Raw genomic sequence first — 23,408 nt, 5'->3', positions numbered from 1 at the left:
CAGAAGAACTTTGCAAAAAAATTTCTGAGTGAAACAAAGGGCAAGTCTTTAGATGATGTCTTCTTTAGAACCGGAGACATAACTCATTGTTTACTTTTGCTGCTCAGATATATGAGTGTAGCTTATAGAATCAACTTCTAGACTGGGCTTGTGAGCATTGGCTATATAACTAGAGTCTTGCTTCGTTGATTCTCCACAGAGCTGGAGCTCAGTGTTTGGACATGCACAGAACCGGGAAGCCTACTTTCTGCATGTTGAATAAAGAAAGTCCCCTGGAGAGTCACATGCCTTAACCTATTATTAACCCATATGATTCTTCATGATAGTGGATTTGTTTTCCTTGTAATCTCTCTCTCTCTCTCTCTCTCTCTCTCTCTCTCTCTCTCTCTCTCTCTCTNTGTGTGTGTGTGTGTGTGTGTGTGCACGTACTACAGAGCACACATTGAAATCACAGCAGAGGACACCTTGTGGAAGTTGATTCAATTCTTCCACCCTGAATCCAGTTATAACCAGACTGTTAATTAATCAGTATGGTAAAAAGCACAGAATAGAGGCTGAAGAGGTGGCTCAGTGGTTAAGAGCACTAACTGCTCTTAAAGAGGACCTGGGTTCAATTCCCAGCACCGACATGGTAGCTCACCACTGTCTGTAGCTCCAGTACTGGAAGATCTGGTACCCTCATATAGATATACATGCAGGCAAAACACCCATGCATATAAAATGAAAACAAATAAATTATTGAAGAAAAAGAGCATAGAATAACACACACTATTATGATCTAGGGCTAGTAGACTCCAGAGAAAGTTGCAATTTGTGCTTTTTTTTTTTCTCTACTCCTTGCTGTTTATTACATGTGTTCTAAGTGTCAGAACAGTCTGTATGTCACTCCATTCAAATTTCCTCTATACACACAAGTTCAATGATTTCTTCTGGCATAAATAAAACCAACCAAAAATCTCATTAGCAGAGGCATCTTTAGATGACGTGCAATATGAGAAGTCTAATGGAAAGAACACTTCCTTTGTGTTCCTGATGGTTATTTCACATCCACTACTACTTTGCTGTCTTCTAATCGAGCACACATCCATACATGTGAACACACACAGACACACACACACAGACACACACACACTCGCAATAATTTAATTCTCCACAAGTTTATTGTGTTGTGAGTAGTCAGTTGGTGATTAGACAGAGAATGTTAGCACATTAAGTGTATGTTCACCTGTCGATAATAAATGTTGCTGCATTCAACTTAAAAATATAGGATTACAATCATAACTCTCTCCTGAAGAAAGAGGAAAGTAGTTTTATAAGCATGAAAATTCAAGGTAATGGGAAATATCTAAATGTGAATGAAATATAAGCAACCAGGACATCCTGGCTTTCCTAGGAGAAAGGCTGTTTTGCTAGACACATTGTCAGGGAAACTAGGAACTCTGGATGCTGGGGATAACCTTGTTTACAGGTGACCTAAATCTTTTCTTAGTGGAGTGGTTTTTCTGGCAGAAGAGAAAGTAAAAGTATTTCCTAAGTCCATATCCTCTCATATATGTCAAAACTAGATAGGAAAAAAGAAGGGTAGCCCAATACTTATCAAAAGGTCCATTATGTGTGAGGTTCTATTCTAGGGTGCTGGGATGTGTCTGTGATTATAATTGGGATGGATTGTTGCTCCTGTGGTCCTTACATTCAGACAGAGCCTTTGGGCAAAGGGAAAAGCAAAGCACAATGTCTACCTTGGAGAAATCAGTAGGGTTGGAGACAATGGATGTACTGATACACACAATGAAGAACAAGATACACAAACAGAGTCATTGGAGGCGTCTGAGCAAAGAAACCCCACCAACAATTATTGTTCTGATTTTGTTTTGGCAATCTTTAGGGACTTCAAGGCATACCTGGTTATGGAAATGGGTATAAAGATACATGCTATAACATGTCCCTTAGACATATAGTAGAAGCATAAGGACCCATCTGAACATTGCCATTTAACAACTTAGATGCTGATGGAGTCTCATAAAGGTTTCTGGCAATATCTCTTAGTTGGTTGTCTACATGAAAGAATGTTTGTTGAAGCTAAATGGCCTTCTTGGCTTTTTACATGGAAAGCTGAACACATATCTCACTGAGCAAACATATCCCACCAGAGAAAGGGTCATCAAGTTGTTGCTGAATGGATGCTCAACCTGTCTGGTGGACCAGAGGACTAGGGAGCAGAGACCAATAGCCATTCACTCTCTTATTATTTTAAAAAAGAAGTAGTGAGGATTTATGTACTGGAAAAGGGCCATCAAATAAATAAATAAATAAACAAGAAATTAACCCCAAACTCCATCTTCTGCAGTAAATTTGGCTTCTGTCTCTGATTCTCACATCTGCAACGGTGACCTATTCACTTGCCTTCCATACTGAATATTATTAAACTCAACAATGAATAGCTCTAGTGTTCATGCTAGCCATACATGCTTAGTAAATTCAAGTATGGAAAAAATCTTTTATTGTGAATAATATTGAAGATTGGTTAAAACACAGAAAACCAAAATCTTCAGAATTTCATTATCCTATTTTGTCATTGATTATTGTAAAAATAACCATCAGTAGTTTTATTTCCAACATGTAGACTTTCTTCTTAGATTTTCCACTAATATTATGGGCATAAATGTATATTCCTTGTTTTCACTCAGCTTTATAATATTCTGCTACTCCTTTTGGCCAGGTTTCAGTTTGGTTGATTTTGGAATATTGCTTCCCAAAATAACCAGTGATAGCACCCTGCAGATTTAGCTCTCCACACTATTATTTATAGCACTGGATATATATCAAAGAGAAAGTCAAGACAATTTCCTGAAATGTTCAATGTGAAGTGTGAGAGAAGTGTATAGATAAATGATAGATGTGTTGTACATAAATAAAGTTTGTGATACTTTGTGAATGTTCTTGAAGAAAAAAAAACTACTGAATTTTTTTTCTGCAATTAGACTGACTGGAAACCATTCCTCTAGGTCCTCAGATACAGGCAAAAGCACCATTTGCAATGCCTACACAGTGTTCCATGGATGACTGTCAAATTTCAAAAATTGTTCCTTATAAGTAGACAATCTAGTTGACTTTACATTCTTCTCCCTTGCTTACTCCAGTTTGCTCATAAGCACTTTAGAGAGCATCAGATGCAGCTTGAATACACAGTAATTGCTAGCTCTTATGATTGACAAATTTGATAGAGATAATATGTGCTGGAGAGATCTTTACATGTTTCTCTGTTGACTGAGGCTGTGTTCTAACAAGGTCATCATCGTGCATCCTTTGCGGTCCCTGACAAGCCCTGACTTCCTTCTTTTCCCCACCCTTCCTATTCCTTTCCCCTTTCCTTCTCATCCTCTTCTTCCTTTCCTCCTCCATCCCCTGATGCTGATCCTCCTTTTCATGAAGTACATTCCAGCACTTCTTGGGTACCAATCTCCCTGATGAATCTGAGTCTGGTGTCATCTCTGTAATGGATATTTAGACATCCATCCAGTCTTTATTTCACATTGACTTTTTCTTTCAAAATAATAGTTTAGTTTTTCATCTGAAACTAGTTTTCTCCTATGTTAAACTCACATAGGGATAGATTGCTGAGCTGGTGCAGTCATTATTGACTAGGTATTAGGACCTGACACTGGATCCCAGATATTCCCATAACAACCCAGCATGGCACAACAAACCAGTAATCCTGACATTGGGGAAGCAGAGCCAGGAAGATCCCTGGGGCTTGGTCACCAACCAGTCTAGCCAAGTTGCTTTGCTGAAGGACACTAAGTGTCCACCGCTGGCCTATATAGAGAAAGGAAGAGCAGGGAAGAGAAACAGGGAGACAGAGAGAACATTCTTCTATTATTTTCTGCCTTAAAGTTGATTTCTTAGTATAGCTTTTAAAATATTTTACCTATTAGTATGTGTACCTGTTGGGTAGATTGTCTGTGGCCAGTTATACCACAGTTTGCATGTTGGGGCTAGAGAGCAGGACTATGATTTCAAGCTAATTTTTTAGAGTGAAAGCTAAATCAAATTTCTCACCTGTGTACTGGGCACAAAGACTCCCCTCTTTTATAGAATTTCCCTATGCTATTTTGATTTTTAATATTTGTTAAATGATTTATTTATTTTGTGTGGGAGAATATGTGTGTAGAGGTCAGATGGGGGACTTTTATGAGTAAGTTCTGTCTTTCCACTGTGTGGATCCGGGGATCGAACTCAGACCTTCAGTCTGCATGAGCTTCATCATCTCAGTGGCCTTTTGATGATTTGTTTTTTTTTTTTTTTAATAATGATTAAAACAGCAACAACAAAACCACAAAACTGACTATCACAGGTATACAAGTTGTGCTGACTTTACATTCCGCAGGCATCAGGTGAGGGCTGTGTGCATGTGTATGCACGTGTGCATGCATGCCTGTGTGTTGGGGAGGGCTCAGTCCCAAGCTGTATATGTTGAGGCATGCAAACTTTCTGAGGAACAATTTAGGAGATCTTCGATCGAATGGAGAAGAGAGTATGCAGTATAGACGGCTTTAATCTGTTTCATGTCTTCTAAGTAGAATTTGGTTCTTCTCTGACACTGGACTTCCTACAAGCAGAGAAGCCCAAACACTTAGGTCATGTTCCTCCATTTATTAAGACAGGTATGTTTGAGGCACAGGGAAACCTAGGTGTGTTTCGCCTCACTGTTTTGACAATATAATCCTCAGCAGCTCCACTTAAAGCTATATATTAAGTAAGGATAACACTCACCTCGTAAGTAGTATGCATATCTGATTTTTATTTGTTTGCTCATCTTGTTTTATTTTGCTTTTTGAAGCTCCTCTATATGAGGAGCCCAGAGTGTGGTGAATATGGGGCTGGTGAGGTAGAAAGGAAAAGCTACAGGTAGTGCGTGTTGCTTTCAGATATGGGGCTAAAGGGAGGGCCTTATGAATCGGACAATCGAATGTTCGCCTCTGGAGACCCTGCATCCATTTATATTGTAATCATATCTAGAAAATGGCTCTTAAGAGAAGGCTGAGCCCTGTCATTGCTGCTCCTAATGAATTGTGCATATTTGCATCCAACAGGCAGATGTCAGTGTCAAACTCATTGTCAGAAGCCTATTAAGTTGGAGAAAGCAATGACTAAACGAGAAAGCTAACAGCTCTACCCCATATCAACTCTCAGTCCCTTTTCTGACCCAAGGATCTAGTGCCTAGCTTCTGCTTTATGCTATGCCTTGGTTTCTTCAGCATGACTAGTTGGCCACTCAAGCCACAATCCAACCTTCAACAGAACTGGTTTCTTTAATGTCCATCATCCATTTTTTCCATCATCCATTCTTTGCACCAACTACAGTGTGCTTTTTTGCAAACATGCTTTGTTGGAAAACACATTAGTTTCTTAGAGTCTAGAATACTTAGCTTTCTTCTCAGGTCTCAGGACCATAGTGAATACCCTGTTTCCCCTTGCGTGGGACTCATTCAGATCCCAGATTACATATAAGCTTTTAAAGAGGTGGGCCTCACAAACCTATTCAAATAAGCATCCCACCCACAGTAGGTTTTCTCCTTTGTATCTTGCTTTCCTGTTTCTTCTCACCACTTATGTTGAGTATAGCCTAAGTGCTTCTCTTCATTCAGTATTTTCCCTCACAACAGAACATATTTTTCATGAGACCAGAGACCACGTTATCCTTGTTTTTGTAAGACCTGGGAGTAGTGTCTAAGCACTGTTGCTATAGCAATATTGTTTCTCAGTAATTAAATATTTATGGAAATACTAATATAATAGAAGGTATTTTCCATCCTGATAGCTGTAAGTGGCGCCATAAAGAACAGCAAGTAGAGCTTTATGCCTTTGTGGCATAGCGGGCAGTTCTACTTCTTCCTTCTAGAAGGGTGAATGATTCCTAGTACTTTCTTAAGCAGATGTTTAGGTGCCCCACATTTATCATTGACCAGTTGTATGGGTAAGCAGCACCAATATGTTATGATTGACACAAAGGAGTGTCCAGTGCTCTCAAAGACTCTCTGACTTAAGGACATACGACTTATCTTCCCTGCTTAAAGAACTTAATACAAGGTATATACAATGAGCTGACCCTGTATTCAACACATTGTCACCTTATATAAGAAGACTCAGTAATACTTGGTGGAGGATACTGTTAGCATTTCCATGTTCAGTACAGAGAGATTTAGTTTAGAGTGAAAGCATATTGGCTTACATTGATACAGGAAGCAATGTTAAGAAGGAGTTTTCTGTCTTAGTACATCTTTACTGTGTTTTATATTCTCAGAGTTTTGTGATGTATATATATATACATATATATATGTATATATATACATATATATATACACATATATATACATATATATATATAATTTAATTTCTATTATGTTGTTAGATAGGATAAATTGATGGTGAAAACTGAGGCACAGAAGGCATTATGTGACATACATATGATATCTACGGTGCTAACCACACGACTGGTGTGATACTCCCTGTCTCTGGGGTGGCAACTCCAGACTCCCAAGCAGCTCACCCAGAGTGGGGCACTGAAGATAAGCTAGTTGACCATGTCAGTTAGAGCTTGTGTTTTAGATTCAGCCCCCATTTAACTAACACTGAGTTTCTGAGTACAGCATTAAATTTGCTGGGGTATAGGTTCTGATCTGTAAGACAGACTTGATCAGAACATCAACTCTGTTATACTCATTGAATGAAATAATACATGTAAAACTGGAGCAGACATAGGGGGGATGTTTCCTTAGCGGGCTCCTGTGTTTGCAGTCGTATTTAGGCTTATGTGGCACATGACTCCCCTTCTAAGCTACCTCCCTAGTGTACTGATTTTCATGGACACTTTTCTCTAACTTGAGGACCACACAGGGGACAAACTGACTGTTTCTTTAGTGTTTTAAATGTCAGGGTGCTTTTTTTTATATCCCAGGCAGTAATTTTCCATTGACAGTGATGGATTATTATTCAGTTTTGATTCATAGCTAGGTTGCCATATAAGGAGAGAGTGGCATATCAATGAGGTGGGCTGCTGTTTTAAATATGGGAAATATTTTCAGTAATTTCCTAATTAGCATGAGTGGATGTAAAAGCCATTTCTGGACTGGGTGAGTAGTGTATGCTTATTGCTATTATGAGTCCTTATGGCTAATGCTTTCTGCAGTGGATCCAGCCAGCCCATGCTCTCTGATGGGATCTCTCCCTGTAACATGTATCTAGGGGCCCAGTGTGTTGACTTTGTGCTAAAGAAGATCAGTGGCAATATAGATACTGACTCAGATTGTCCCAAGGAAGGATCTGAAATCCGCCCAAGCTTTCCTCGTCTGATAAGTGTAAAAATCATCTTTGATCTCTTTTCCTCCATGGAAAACATAAGAGGATTGAAATCTGAAAAAATATTAAACTTAGAGTCAAACTATAATAAAAATATGCTAGCCTTTTACTTGATTTTATTTTAATCCTAGGGCTTTACTGGTTTGCTTCATAAGATCAAAGTATTTGCCCGTCAGAATGCCTGTGATGTTTTAAGAGAATTGGGGAAAGGAGTAGGATTAAAGACTATGTCTATCTTTAAAGCTGGTGGGGCCAGGGAGACAAAGTGAATACATATTTCAGTGAATTAAGTAGTACAGTTGTCCATAGAATAGCCTCACATTTTTACCTCTCTGCTTAAGGACGATTCCAAAAAGCAGCAGAAGAGTATTTTTATTTAGGAAGTAGGGAAACCATCCCTTGTAATGTCCCTGTGATTGGATAAGAATCGTGACGTATGTTTAAAAAATGTTTATGTGTAAGTAATGTACATATGTATTTGTGTATGAATGGGCATATATGTATATGTGATTAATTATGCCTAAAGTCCAAATGTGGACGTTGAGTATGATCTTAGTCAGTGTTCTATTGCTATGATGAACCAAGTATTCAACATACTTGTTAGGTCATAAAACTAGGATGTCTTAAAGCTACAGGACTTGTTTCTGTAAACTGCCTTCAGGTTAACTTAGATCCCTCCTCTGCCAGTTTCATTTGAACAGTGGGTTCATCAAGCATAAAAAAAAATGATGGATTGTGCTAATTCCTTATCATTAACTCTTTTGTCTGTGTGTATGTGCGTGCAGATATGTGTTCACGTACCCATAGCCTATTTTACATCTTACTCAGGAAGTGGATACTACTCCACAAATAACTAAAATATGGATAGAGCTTTGAGTGGAAGTTTAAAGCGTTTCGAGTTACTTTCGGGGTAAAGCCTGGATTGTCTCTAAGAGAGGATTGGGAGGTTGGACATTCTGATGACAGTTCAGATGGACTTCACGTTGCCTTCTGGTTTCTCCCTCTTAAAAATGGACTGTATCTTGTGCCTCTTTTACAAGACCCTAACTTGTCTGATCTTCAGAGATACACAGCTGGAGAGGAATTTCACCTCAGAGTGAATCATGCCTCAGTTTCTACCCACGCCTGAAGTAGATATTTTGAGGAGAGCTGAGATTCAGAACCAATGCTGGAATTTTCTAAGACACTGGGGATTGCGGATGGACACATTTTGCGTGTGAGATAAATATGGATTTGGGAAGCATGTATAGAGAAGGAGAGAGAGGATATGAATATCATTCACAGACAATCCTTAGCTTTGCTGAAATATAGCGCAATGGAAAAGTACTGTAAAAAGAGAAGCATGGTATTTCAGTGGCTTATTCTTTAAATTCTTAGCTTTTTTCCCCCCTTAAACAACCAATTGTTTCCATATTTACTTATCCCACTTATTCTCTTTCGGTTGATGTTAGAAACATGAGGTAAACAATGATCAATTTAGTTCGATTTATTAAGTGCTTTGAAAATGTATGCCACAGAACTTTGTAGATAGCCAAAGTCTCTGGACATGCATTCAATCTAAAACACCTACATGATCTTGGTGTCTCTGTGTATGTTCTGTGTTACTATAGCTGAGAGATCCAAGCAGTGACAATATACAAAACTCTTGGGGGATTTGAGGACCATTTTTTGGTGTTGTATTGATACTGGCCACTGAAAGCAACAGACTATCAGAAGCGTTGTAGGATAAACCAAGTTGCTTCTCCAGATTGCCTCAGATTATTTTCTCTCTTGAGCTCTTGGGAATAGCTTTCCAAGGTTTTTATGAATTTTGTTTCAGTGTTATAGTTGTTCCTTTTTTACTAGCTCATCTGTGGCCTTACTTTACTTCCTTTTAAACTTGATTTTTCCTTATGTTTTAATTGACTTTGTTTAGATAATCTATTTGATAATCTATAACAAGCAAGGGATGCGGTTGAAAGCCTATTGCTTTAGTCTATGGACTACAGCATATCAAAAGGTGGCAAGTACATCAGACTTCTAAGCATTCAGTTATGGCCATTAGGCAATGCAAACTTTTTTCTAATAGCTGTCAATCAAGACCCTCTTTCTAAAGGTGCTCCCTTCATGGTCTTTGAACACTTTGGAAAGTGAAATACACATGTTTTGATTGAAATGTTTTGTGGACATGTACTTACTTTGGGCAATAAAGCTAGACTGAATACATTATTGAATAGAGAGGTGCAGATGATTAGCACAAGTATGACTGTACTGAGACTGGAATCGCACACAGCATCTCCTTGTTTGGTCAGTGATAGCCAACTTTAAGAGCGAGATCATCCCTTTGAAAATGCCCTTTCCTTCTGTTTCCACCCATTAAAAAAGCTGTGGCTTAATGTGTTTCATGACACCAGGGAGCACTGCTCTCATTTTCCTCCATGTCTGTTAAAGTAACACTTGAAAATACACTTTACGAAGTGGACACTGCAGATCCTTAGAAATGTTTTGTTTTGTTTTTTCCCCTGTGTGAAAAGATCCCCAGCTCAAAATGCTTCTGACTGTGTTTGCAGCTTTCTTGAGTGCTCTTTAGAGTTTGACAAAAAGGTCCTGCCTGACTATGAGTCCTTTAGCCAGATCCTGCCACAGCTTGCCCCATGGTCCTTCTGCTTTTCAAGCAACCGAGTATATTCTATACCCAGCCCTTTGTATACCAGACACAGTCTCTCAACCAATCATATGACTGGCATTAGGCTATATTGTTATTTATATAGTCTCTACTATGTTAGTTTTTTGTCCCCACGGTTCCTCTTTGTAACTGCTATAGGCCTGCAAGCAGACAAGAGAGCAGGTTGACTTTTGTTTGGTAGATAGCTTGGCATCTCAAACATTGCAGAAAAGTCACAAACAGGTCACTAGTCATTTATGTTTCCTTGTTTTCTGAGTACCCAACTTAAAGAAAATGAAACAAAACAAACAAACAAACAAACAAAACAAAACAAAACAAAACAGAACTGTCTCTGTCTTTTCTCAGGGCCAAAGTCTGATCAGTACTCCCTCATCATTCCCTCCTTAAGTGCTGAATGCACTTGAGGTAGGTTGATAAACCGCCTTTCCCAGTGAGGCATATCTACTGACCCACCACTCTGTAAGAAGCTAGTGGAGCCCTGCATGTCTGATGCCATCCTAGACAACAAAGGGGGTTCAAGACAGTTACATCCACAGAGCGGTACCCTTTCTCTAGAAACTGAAACAAAAACTACATCCGAATTAGCCTCAGAGCTTGTGTTTTAAATGAGACACAGTATAAATCAAGAGGGCTAACTGTTGGTGGGGATCAGCAAGTCTTTCAGTTCTGGAACGGGACATATGTATGGGGGCAAGAGAAGATTACTGGCATTTGCATCCCTAATGGAGAAAAAGCTGGAGTTGGTCATTAGTGATGGAGATCATGGGTCCCTCAAGCTGTTGGATGCGTGACGACACTTTACATGTTCCCCTTATCCATATGTTAATTTCATTAACAATTAAGATTTGCTTCTGTGGAGCCAGCACCCAAAACAGTTTGCTTTGTGCTTAAGCATCTGCTCCTAGGCCTGAGAGCAGTAGGCATGCAATCCACCTCCCTGGGAGGAAGTGTGTGGTGTGGTGTGTGGTGTGTGTGTGTGTGTGTGTGTGTGTGTGTGTGTAAGAGAGAGAGAGAGAGAGAGAGAGAGAGAGAGAGAGAGAGAGAGAGAGAGGGAAATGTGGCAAAGCGGACCTGAGTATTGGCTCCTTTAAAACTCGATAGTAATTTCTTACATTGCTGGTCTTGTCTTTTTCATTATTGAATTTTCTTTTCCAGCTGGCAACTAGTTTTAAGGTGACTTTAGGTTATTTTGATCACAAAAGAAAATATAGCAAAAGAAACCCTTACTTTAAACAAACAACAAAGCTTTGGTTTTATAAATATGGAAGGAAAATATCCAAACTGAACACTTGGAAAGTCTGAAAACTTATATCATCATTTCTCTATCCTCAGTTTGCTCTGCAGAATGCTTTGTGGAATTTAATGGATACCAGTTTTTTTTCCTTATTACTTAATAAATCATCTTCATTGTAATAAGGAACTCAGTGTTGTTTTTCCCATAGAATGAATATATCTATATGTCTATATCTATATATTATAGATATATTTATATAGACATATAGATATATAATCAGAGAAGAACATTGCTTAGAATGTCATTCTTTTTAAACAAACATATGAAAATATATGGTAGCAAAGATGAACTTTAGCCATTTTACTTTCAAACACCTCACATCTGGGTAGAATCAAAGGAATTTAAGAACTTTCTATGTAGAGTCAAACAGAGCCAGCACATCGGTTATCACATGCATAGCCAAGTTCAGGAACGAGCCTTTTTCCCCTATCCTTCATAATTCTCATCATTTCAGCTAGCTTTATAACTCTAAATAAATACACAATTTACCTGTCTCTTTCAATGATTGACAGTGTTATAGTTAAAAGTTAAATAAAGGATGCTATTCTGAGTGTCTAATTAAATCTTCGATGTCTCTTCAGATCAGCTTCAAGACTTCAGCTCATAATGCTTCTAAAAAATAAGATAATTTATTACATATGCTGATAGTCTCAAATCAATAATAGTTTTTCATATTTTATTTATATTCTAATTTGATTATTTAAGTTATTTACGTGGGACTACCTTCTTAGAACTCTTAGGGCTCTTTCTTATTCAAGAATTTTTTTTATACTTCAAAATATCCTTTGAGAAAACCAAGCATTTTTATATCCATCTTGTAGATGAAGAATGAGATGGTAAAAAAAAATCCTCTTTCCAAGACTCCCCACTGAAACTATGTATGTTCATGGACTTCTGAAAATGCAGTCAAATGTTTGGAACATTTATTCAGAATTAATGATCCCAAATAATCTGACAGAGCAAAAAAATCCCTTCTTTTAATGTTTCAATTTGTCTACTATAATCTTTCATGACTTCTGTTCTTTAGCTCTCATTGGTATTTCAATTCTATTTCATAAGAAGGACTCATACCTGCCCCAAATACCGCTCATCTTATGCATCTGCAATAGAAGACATTCCCAAACAAGGCTTTAGCATCATTTCTGTATGCTACTTCTGATTTCTTTCTCTGTGTGTTGTACTTTCTCTAAGCTTGCATAGAGGAGTGGACCCTGAGCACAGGCAGGCTCTCTCTCACAATACAGACACTTTGAGGCTCTGCCTGGGACAAGAAGTTTGACAGCTAGCCTCATTGCCAAGTGATGGCTGAGAGCCTCTTTCTAATCACAGGAGAATGGAGACCGAGGACTCTGGACTTGCCAGAGGTGCTGTCAGAGCTCAGAAAGCCAGCACTGGGGAAGGCAGTGTATGTAGGAAGAGATAAGAAAGTATGTCAAAATACCTTTTACCAGTAGGATTCTGGGGGCAATGTGAACATTTTTATTTGGCTGGCAGAAGGTCTTCCAACTAAATAAGAGAGGCAGAAATTAAGGTGATTTCTGTGGGTAATTTATTTCCAAGCTTGCTCTCTCTCTCTCTCTCTCTCTCCCTCTCTCTCTCCTGTGTGTGTGTCTGTGTCTGTGTCTGTGAGAGAGAGAGAGAGAGAGAGAGAGAGAGAGAGAGAGAGAGAGAGAGAGAGAGAGAGCTGTCCTGTCTATTCTATTCTAGCACTGTTCAGTGGGTCTCTAGGCAACAACTACTCATTTATGCCCTCCATCCATTTGCTTAAGACAGGTAACCAGATCCTTTCAAAGACAGGTGTACTTATGAATGACTATTTCATAGAAACATTAAATAGTAGCAGTAAGTGTCCTAGACTGACTTTCAAGAAAGGAACTTATTCCCTAATTTTTTCATTATCATTTGTGGGTGTGTTGCTGTAGGTCCTTGTATATGTGATTTAATTTCTTTACAACTGAATTATGGCCCCAGCCAAAGAAATGATTGGTTTATTTACTAATAAAATATATATACATATAAAAATCCAGAGATATTGAATTCTTTACTAGCAGAAAATTTGTTCTTCATACACTAATTTGTGGTAAGCAGCAGGTGCTGGATATACAACCATACTAAATAGTCATGGGGTAAGCAGTGTCTGATCTCAGCACCTACAGGCCTGTAAGGTCCCCCATATCTTCAACATGGGTAGAAGCAAACTTAACCTCATTTACTGCATGCAATGACTGTTTTTGGAAAGTAGGAACCACTTTGGTTGATTTTGACTGAAGGATTAGATTAATATTTTTTCCAATAAATTATTTATTTTACATATTATATTGACTTATGTTCCCTCCATCCCCATTTTCTCTAGGACAGTTATTATAAACTTATTATAATGTATTGATTTATGTATGCTGAACCATCTCTGCATCTCTGGGAAAAGTCGACTTGTTCACAATGAATAATATTTTTAATGTGCATCTGGTTTGAAATGGTTTTGTTGAGAATTTCACATTTATCTTCATTTGGAGTATTGTTCGATCGTCATGATTTCCCCTGGTTTTGGTATTAGAGTAATACTGGCTTTGGGAAAAGAGGTGGGAAGTGCGTCTTCTGTATGTGTATCGTGGAATGTTTCGGGAAGTAGTGCTTGGAGTTCCCCTTTAAATGTTTGGTTCAGTTCTGGGAATCTCTCAGGAGCCAAGCTCTTTTTATTTAGGAGATCCTTTTAATTATTGCTTCAATATCATGCTTGTTATTATTGGTCTGTATAAATTATTGATCTTATCTTGATTTTACTTTGGTGAATAATATATATGTAGAAAATCATCCACTTCTTTTAGGTTTCTAAGTTTAGTGAAATAACAGTTTTCTGGGTTTCTGGTACCGCTGTGATGCTGACGTGTTCATCTCTAATTTTGTTAATTTGGGTCTCTTATCTCTTTACTTAATTTGGCAAAGTTTTTTGTCAATTTATTTTTATCTTTACTGAGATGAAACTTTGTACTGTTGATTATTTTATATTGTTTCTAATACTTATTTGCATTTCATTAATCCTGTTTTTGAAATCAATCACACGTCTGGTTATTTGGGACAGGGGGTGGGGGCAGAGAGGTGATTCCATTGATATTCAGCAGAAGTTTTGAAAGATGTGTATTCGCTACTTTCATTCTTTTAAGCAAAATTTATGTTCATTTTTTTCCTGAATAAGTAAAATAGTATGATTTATTCCCTTTTCCTCAAGTAGCCTCTTAGAATAAAGCAGAGATATTTCTTACAGCAAGCCTGCTAGGTGTGTTTGGTAGTTGTGAACCCTTAGCCTATTGTTATCATGGAAAGCTTTTCTTTCTTTGTGTTATGATAAATAATTTTGCTCATCAAAGGGGCCTGGCTTGGCACCTATGTTCTTTCAGGACTTGAGGCCAATGTCTTTAATTCTTCTGAACTTTAGTTTCCACTGAAACTTGTTGTTACTCTCAAAGATGTGACTTCAAATGATGGATGTGTTTTGCTTTTATACTTTTCAGTACTTTTTCTATAATCCACACATATATAGTGTCTTAACTGTAGTATGGGATGGGGGAGTTTATTTTCTTCTCTTTTCTCCTTGCTGTTCTGCTGCCTCTTGTGCCTAAATTTGGGGATTTTTTCCCCCTATGATTCTTAGAAGATGCATTCTGCACCTTTGATCTAGAATTTGTTTTCTTTCACAAATTTGATATTTTCATACTATGGTGTAGTCCCTGAATATTCTGATGGTTTTCTTTTATCTTTAATTTAGCATTTTTTGACAGAGTGATCTAATTCATATACTTTATCATTAGCCAGGGGTTTCCATCCTCTTATGCTTTGTTCTGTTGACGAGGTTATTTTTTTATATTAGAGTTTTTTATTTTCTCTTTCAGACTCATCCTCGGTTTTTTGTAATCAAATATTTCTTTCTTTTAAATTCGGGTTTTGTAGCCTATGCTGTTTTCAGTACTACATTCATCCCTTTTTATTTTCTTTGATTTTAATCAGTTTCTGGTCTCTTGAAATTCATTCTGGTGTTTATACAAGACCCTGTTGAACTCTTTGAACTCCTTGAGCATGTGTAGAACTGTTCTTTTAAGTTTTGTTCTGAATTTCATTTACCTTTTTTGTTGATGCTGTTGGTGATCATTACTGTGGAATTGATAGCTGAAGGAACTTTTATTCTAGTTATTTCCTGTTGCTTCTAGTGTTTGAGGTAATACCTGGGTGCCTATACTCAGGCCATCAATTTTTAGCCTACTGGTCAGAGATTACCCAATTACTGATTTGCGGATTTAAAGAAATGGATCTGATAGGAGGAGATGTCTTCACAGGACCACATGGGCGCTAGAGAAAACCATAATGCATGCCAGAGGAGTGGGCAGCTGAAGAAATCCAGAGGAGTAGAGACAAAGAAGTATATCCTATAAGAAATAGTCCGATTAGATGCTGGAGGCCCACTGGGCTGGATATGAGAAGCAGGTCTTAGGGACAGTGTGGCCATGGCTATAGTAGGAGGAGGGGCCAGATATCTCAAAAGGTTCTGGCGGGCTGTATTGGCTGGATGCTTAGAAAACTTTCCTACCTGGGTTTCTCAATGGACAATAGCAACCACATATTTACATAGTTATTTTAGAAAATGATTATATTTTATGCATATGTTTTGGTGTATGTACCTTGTTCTGTGTGTGATGGGATACAAATTCTGATTAGGGGCAACAGCTTATAAGAGTAAGCTGCATCTCCAGTCCATAATTTGTAATACTTTTATATTAAGACCTCTTTCCCCCCATTGAGCCTGCTCCTCAACAATGGCTGTTATGCACTCAGCAACGTTTGTGAATAACGTTGTTTAGTCTCCAGAAGAGTGAGCATGACATTATTGGAAGGCCCTGTACCCCTAGACTCAGTATCCTGATGCATCCAATCGCATCTCTTTAATCATGACAGTTGACCTGCAAAGTACGTTGATGGAAGAGTGAGAGGCCTGGTTCAAAGGAATAACTTTCATTAATGAAATGTTTGCATCCTTAAGAATGTGGTTATGGGGACTAGCGAGATCACTCAGCGGTTAAGAAATCCAGACATCCTAAGTTCAGCTCCTAGCAAACACATGGTGGCTCACAACCATATGCAATGGGATCTGATGCCCTCTTCTGGTGTGTGTGAAGATAGCAATAGTGTACTCATAAACATTAAATAAATAAATAATTAGTAGATAGATAGATACATAGATTGATAGATGATAGAGATAGATAGATAGATAGATAGATAGATAGATAGATAGATAGATAGATTGATTGATTGATTCATGGCACAGATTCAGTTATGTGAACAAGTTCAGGTTTGCTTGTTCCCATTCCCCGTCCTCTGGACAGTTTGCAGTCAGTGCATCAGCAAACTCTGCATCAGTTGTGATTGCACCCTATTGGGACAAAGCTTGTTTCTAGACATCCTTTTCAGTAGACCAAGTGCTTATCTCTTGTCTGTTGTTTTCTCTCTTGGAAGTTTATCTCTTTGATGCATCACAACTTACTGACCAAAGGACAGGCAATCTCCCACCATATACGACTCAGTGGCTGCCCTTTGTCCAGTTGCCAGGGAAACTTTCTTCTCCAGGGTGCAGACTTGTAAACAAATGATGTAAATAGGGTTTAATTATGTTTTCTCTGGCATCATTCAGCTAGAGGAAACATCTTTTATGTTTTTAGTTTTGGGCTTTTGGGGGGGAGGTTGTTTGTTTTGGTTTTGGTTTTGATTTGGTTTTTTAACCATGAACTCCTTTGCTCTTACTTTGAAAGTTTGGGTTTAATATTGACAGGTTCTGGAGAAGTGAAGCTTGGGGTAGGGGCCCTGCAAACTGTTTGTACGCTGCTTGTCTTACAAAATAGGATGTTAGGAATACATAACAGTAAATATTTTTGCACTGCCTCTCACTAGTTGCTCTTGAGCTGGTATGTTGAGGAACATTTGTGAGTCGCACAGGCTCACACAGTGCATGTTCTTTTGCTCACACCCTCACAGTTTTTTATTGATACTTCTGCAGGAAATTCTAAACATCTGCTTTGCTAGGTCGATCCTGTGCAAATGTAAGGATTAAGTCAGAAGTAAGCAAATACCTTGCACCATCCAAACCGAAGGCAGCATGAAGCAGCATGACAAACAAGCGCTATCTCCATCCTCTTACATTTAAAACAGCAAGCCCCTTTTTGAATAGCACTAAGCCATGTGTAGTGTTTGCTAGTTTTCAAGGAAGTATGTCTTTCCTCTTTTATTGACAGCATTAAAATGCTTCCAGTAGAGTCCTCTGTTTCTGTGAAGCTGTTGGTACAGGAACTAGTAGCCAACACATGTCCTCCCTGTTTAAAACATGGGCTGCTGAACTTCCCATAGCACTTGGCACAAGTCATGTTCATGTGACTCTTAGAGGTGACAGGACAGAGGGGCACCAGTTGGTAGTGTTATTAATTGAATGCAGGCCTAAGATGAAGAAATGCTGAGAAGAAAGACACACCAGAGAGTATACATGTGGACTTTCCAAGAACCATAAGATTTTGAGGTTGACGAAGTGTTGCTCTTCAAGAGCAAGCATGCAATTGGCTCATCCATCATTGGCCAAAATACATTATTTTGTTGGTCTTTAAGAAAATCTTAAAACTTTGCTAAGAACTTTTATTTTATTTTATTTTATTTTATTTTATTTTACTTTTCCTTCTCTTTTGACTTGTGACATTTGCTCTGGAGATGCCTTTGGATAGACTTATAATCTGTTATGGTAGAAATCAAGAGCCACTGGGGTTGTGTAAGGTGGTTAATACATGACCATTACCTGTAAATGAGGGTTTCTGATGAGATTCCCAGAGGAAACCACTCAGTGGGTTTTTACGTACCTCAAGACTATGACTACAGAGAGAGTCAAAATAAACCCATTTATATAGAAAAGTGCAGTGTCTGAGATAAATTCCTGAGAAATCCTTACATCAGGGCCTGTCTGGTGGAGGTCAGCCAAAGAAAACCTGTCTCTGGGGTGGCTCTGCTCCACCCCCTCAGGCTTTGCTTCTGTGGATTTCTTTTGTGTTTAAAGAGCAGAAATCCTAAAACAGAAGTTTTCAAATGCAGAGCAGGAGAGGCAAGCCCCAATGAGAAGGAAGCAAGTGCTTTAAGACAGCTAGAGATGAGGGAAGGTCCCTGTGGTCACCTGAAGCCAAGGCTTAGCTGCGCCCTTCTTGGTTGAAATCTCTGCACAAGGGCAGAGTGGAACACTTGTCACGAAATAAATCATACCCGGGGTCTCCCTGGACTGAATAGTGTATATCTTTAGCAACAACAAAATAAAAAGGCAGAAAGAAGGCAAAAACAAAAAAAGAAAGTCCAAGCGTCTCGACTCAACTTTGGCAATTGGAGTAAGACATTTGGACGAAAGCACTCCATTTTTAGAATCACTAGACTGCAGCTAATGACTGCCGGATTCCTGTGAGCCTCACACACACCTTGCTCTGGGATTGTACTCAAGAACAAATCTAATTTGGGACCTTGTTTGATGTGATAGACAGGAAGCACAACTGTCCGCATGTCTGGGAAACTAATTGCTGTTGGTCCAATAGTTTCCCTCTGTTGCCACAGAAGCACAACTCCCACACCAAAGAGAGCAAGAGCTAGTTTATTCTGGAGCTAAATATTGATAACTATGGTGAAAACACATATTTATGTTACATATCATGCCCCAGCGGTTTACATACTAATAAAATAAAAGCAATTCATGATCAAGACCCCTTTAAACACACATAGGTCAGTGTTAAATATGTACTATAGATCTTAGATGCTATCAGATGATATTTTTAGTCCCTGGAAGCTAGTTAATACAGTCCAAAAGACTTACCCAGTAGTGACAAAAATGTTAGGTCAAAGCAGGACACGGAAATTTGGATGGTACTTAAAGAGTAAGTTAGCTGTGGTCCTGCACTATGTGGACCAGACACAGCCCCAAAAGTTGTAATATATCAATAGACCTCACAGAATCTTTAGAATGGCTTCACTCTCCACCCCATGGAACTTTAGTTCACACTTGGTTCACTTAACCATTAAACACATGTGATCTGGATGGTTGCTTGTGAGAGCATGCATTATGCATCCTATGTAAAATTGAAACATTTCATAAATACATACAAATAAAATATGAGTGTCCATGGAGGGGTAGATGACATATTCTTTTCAAGAGTTGTCAAAAGAGACCTCTGATACTAGAGATTTACGAACAATCGGATGTACATGTGTCATTCTCTTATAGGCATTTATAAACACATTTTGTAGAAACTTAACTTGCTAATGTCCATGGCATCTCACAGAGGTGAGCATCTCCTGGTATCTCCTAAGTACAGAGCACAGATTGATAGACTCAGTATCAGGTATCTGCTAGAGCAGAGGGCTTCTTCCTTACAACCAAAGCCTGTCTCTCTCCATCATACTCCACATCTGCCCCTTCTATCCTTCCGTCTTTCCTGTTTTCCCTTGTCACCACTAGTCTTCAGGCCTCCGTAGCTATCCCATTTGCAGAGGGGCATAATCAGATGTTGGGGTTGCCCTTATCACTACTGTATGTGTAGATGCCCACTGAAGCGCAAGGACACTGCATAGCTCACGTATATCATGTAAGGGAGCTCAAGAGCATCCTGGAACATCCAGGAACTCTCCAATAAGCACTTCCCAGATACCACACAGTGCCTACAGGAACCCAGTTTCAGGGCGAGTAATGGGTACCAGACCAAGAGGATGGTAAGTCAGTGTGTACACATCATGTACTCTGTCATCTGTCCTTTTAAAAGATTTTCAGATTATGTAAAAACACCTAGTGTATGCAGATACTCTAGGAATCATTGTTACATTGTGCTTTTGTGGGGAATAATTTTAAGTCTGTACATGCTGAGGACAGATACAGTTTTCTCTCCTGAATTTGTCTAGTGTGTTTTACGCGGAGTTCACAGTTCACAGAGCTGAGCATCTCTTCTGGTATAGTGAGCATCTTCTGGTTGATAGTCTCCGTATCAGATATCTGTTAGAACGGCAGACTCAAATCAAATGTGCTTTTCTTCCTTACAAGCAAAGCCCATCTCTCTCCCAGAATCTACATGTTTCTTTAAGCTCATCTCAGAGGCTGTATAATAGAGATATCCCTACAGATAGCTTTGAAATAGGTAAGAAAACCCTGGTTAAGCTACTTGCCATTCAGAGTGTAGCTCACCGGCCATGAGCATCAAGATTCCTTTGGAATTAACTAGAAATAAAAAATTATCATGTCTCATGCCACAACAACTGATTTAAAAATATCCATTTCATCAGAGTCCAGAGAGCATGAGGCATCGCCATGGCTGGCTGTAGAAGATATACCAGGAACAAAAACCTTCATCCAGGAGAGCCCCTGGCCCAATATCAGAGCTGGCAAAGCTCTGGGGCTGGTTTGACCCCGTGCCAGCTCAGGACTGAGAGACTGAGCCTGTTAGGCATACATTTGTATTCTCTCCTAGAGAGGCAAAGAGTAATTAGTAGCGTAAATTTTTGTTAATTACTAGGGTTAAACTGTGCTGGAAGTTTACTTAATGGGAAAGGAGTTAGAATGTTAATCTCCACTCTTGTTGTTACCCTCTGGTATCTCTCATGAATGAGAAGGACTCAAAGTGGCTTCCTGTGTGCATTGAAATCTTAATCCACAAAAGTTGGGTTGTGAAAGCCATGGAGTTCAGCAACCCTCCTTACAGGCTGGTGGCTGGCATCTAATGTGCATGATTCCGGGTACAAGAAAGAAATCTGCACAGCAAGGAAGATACTTTCCTATGCATTTAACCTTGAAATGACTGCCAGGTTTGGGGAATAGGAATGAGCTGTAGCCTTTACAGATGGAGAGGATACAGAAGAGCAAGGGGGCGTGAGAGAATTCCTGTCAGAGGAGGGTAAGGAAACCACTCTGGGAGAGGCCCATAATCACTGAAGATCTGACCAGGCTCTCGTGCGTCATTCTGGTTTTATAGCAGCAGCATTGAGAAGTTTCAACTCTGGAGCAAATCCTATCTCAAACCTTGAATTAATATTGACAAAACTATATTGCCCAACTTTCCCATTTTGTTCTCTTTCATAGGGAAAAAAAAATAACAGTAGTTAGCACCAGAGCTCTTCAGGGCCAATGGCAGGTCTTCATGTACTTAGGCATTGTCTCTGAAGCTACCCTACCCATACCAGGAAGTAGTAGCTACTGGCACTAGAGTTAGCAGATCGCTATGTCATGTCTAAGAGCTCTGTGCTCTGAAGAAGTGTGACTCCACAGTGGCTTTTTCTTCTCCCATGATGACACAAATTCTACTTTCCTGTCCTTCTACTCAGGTTCCATCTCAATGTTCCCTCTGCAAATTAAGGAAAATCTGTACCAATTGCCCAATTGTACTCAAGAAAAAAAAGCCATTGTCCTAGATTATATAGACTTACAACCCATGTGGGCTTGTCAGGAGACTTGGATCAAATCACTTAGAAATGATGAAGGTGTCAGGAAATTATGGGGCTATTTTGAGGACGGAATGAAGTAGGTCCTAGTGTGACTCATTGGCTAGAATTTTCTCAGGCAGGTAGGCTAACAGGAATGTGCCTCAGAGGGTCTGAGGATCAGCTAGAAGCACTGGCATCTAAGACAAAGAGATAGCATCATTGGACTTACAGCTTTGGTCGAGTAGACACAATGAAGAATCTTTTGGAATGATGTGGTGAGAACTAATATAAATATGAAACTCAGATGATATCCTGGGAGGAGGAGAGTTAGAATTTGTAGGGACGAGAAGATACCTGTTCTGTAGGAAGCAGGTGGAAAACTTCACCCTTGATGCAAAATCAACACTAATTTCCACTTTAACTTCTTTTTTTAACTGTGGAGATGAATTTATTTTTTTAAATCAAAGCCCAATATTACCTGGCAAATGACTGTAGAGTCAGGCTACCCTGGTCAAATGCCCACTTGGATCCCTACTGGGAAAACAGAGCTCTATGTCTTAACCTCTGTGTGTCATTTCTTAACAGCCTCAGGTTTATCAGGATACTCAAGTTATCACACTAAGGGTTTTCTAATAGATACTTAATCCTGAGAAACACCCGACCAGTTACAGTGTGGTATTCAGCTTTGTGTTATTGTAACTAATACCAGAGTTTATCTGCTTAAAAAGAGAACAAAAGCTTTATGTTGGCTCATCATTTGAACACCTAGTCAGCAGCTGGTCAACCTCCATGCCATTGGTCTGCAGCAAGGCAGCACAACATGCTGAGGATGCATGGTAGAACAGAATTTTCAGTTGATGCTTAAGAAACAAAAGTAGGGCACTTAGAGGGCAGAGACAGGCAGATTTCTGAGTTTGAGGACAGCCTGGTCTACAAAGTGAGTTCCAGGACAGCCAGGGCTACACAGAGAAACCCTGTCTGGAAAAACAAACAAACAAATAAAAAAGAAAGAACGAAACAAAAGTAGGGGAACATGTTGACACCAGCATTTCATTATTTCCTCCAAGGATACTCCCTGCCCCTAGTCAGTCCCTGATCGTTATCGTTCTTCTGTTAGGCCCTGTCCTCCAAAGATCTCCTCACATCTGGATACCACCACATGTTAGTGTTCGACTTTCAAGACAGGGGCCAAGTGAGGGACATTTAAGTCCGAAACACATGTCATTATTATAGTGGCTTCTTTCAGCTTTGACTGTGTGTGACAGTCTCTAGTTGAGATTGCTTAAGTCATGAAAATTCTTACCACTTGCTGGGTTACTAATTCTGTGCTTCAGTAAAGGTATTAGAAGCTCAGGCACTTTCAACTTTATGTTGTGACTTGCAGGGTGGCTTTCCACAGGCCAGCAAGATTGTAAGAGTGGCTCCTCTCATCACATTCAGGCACAGCATTGCCCAGCCTTACTTGTTGAGTGAAGGTATTTTTTTAAATCTCACATTCACCAGCAGCATACTCTCCACTCACCTCACTATGGCTAATGTCTTCTTCTTCTTCTTCTTCTTCTTCTTCTTCTTCTTCTTCTTCTTCTTCTTCTTCTTCTTCTTCTTCTTCTTCTTCTTCTTCTTCTT

At 39.1% G+C, this 23,408-nt stretch overlaps 1 protein-coding gene across 9 annotated transcripts in view; it reads left to right on the top strand.

Moving 5' to 3' along the window:
* The window catches only part of Unc5d (unc-5 netrin receptor D), a 541,037-nt gene that overhangs the window by 244,228 nt on the left and 273,401 nt on the right, over positions 1-23,408 (top strand). The window lies entirely within an intron of this gene.

This window comes from Mus caroli, chromosome 8 (assembly GCF_900094665.2).
Source record: "Mus caroli chromosome 8, CAROLI_EIJ_v1.1, whole genome shotgun sequence".
NCBI lineage: Eukaryota > Metazoa > Chordata > Mammalia > Rodentia > Muridae > Mus > Mus caroli.
This window is presented reverse-complemented; position numbering and strand designations above follow the sequence as displayed.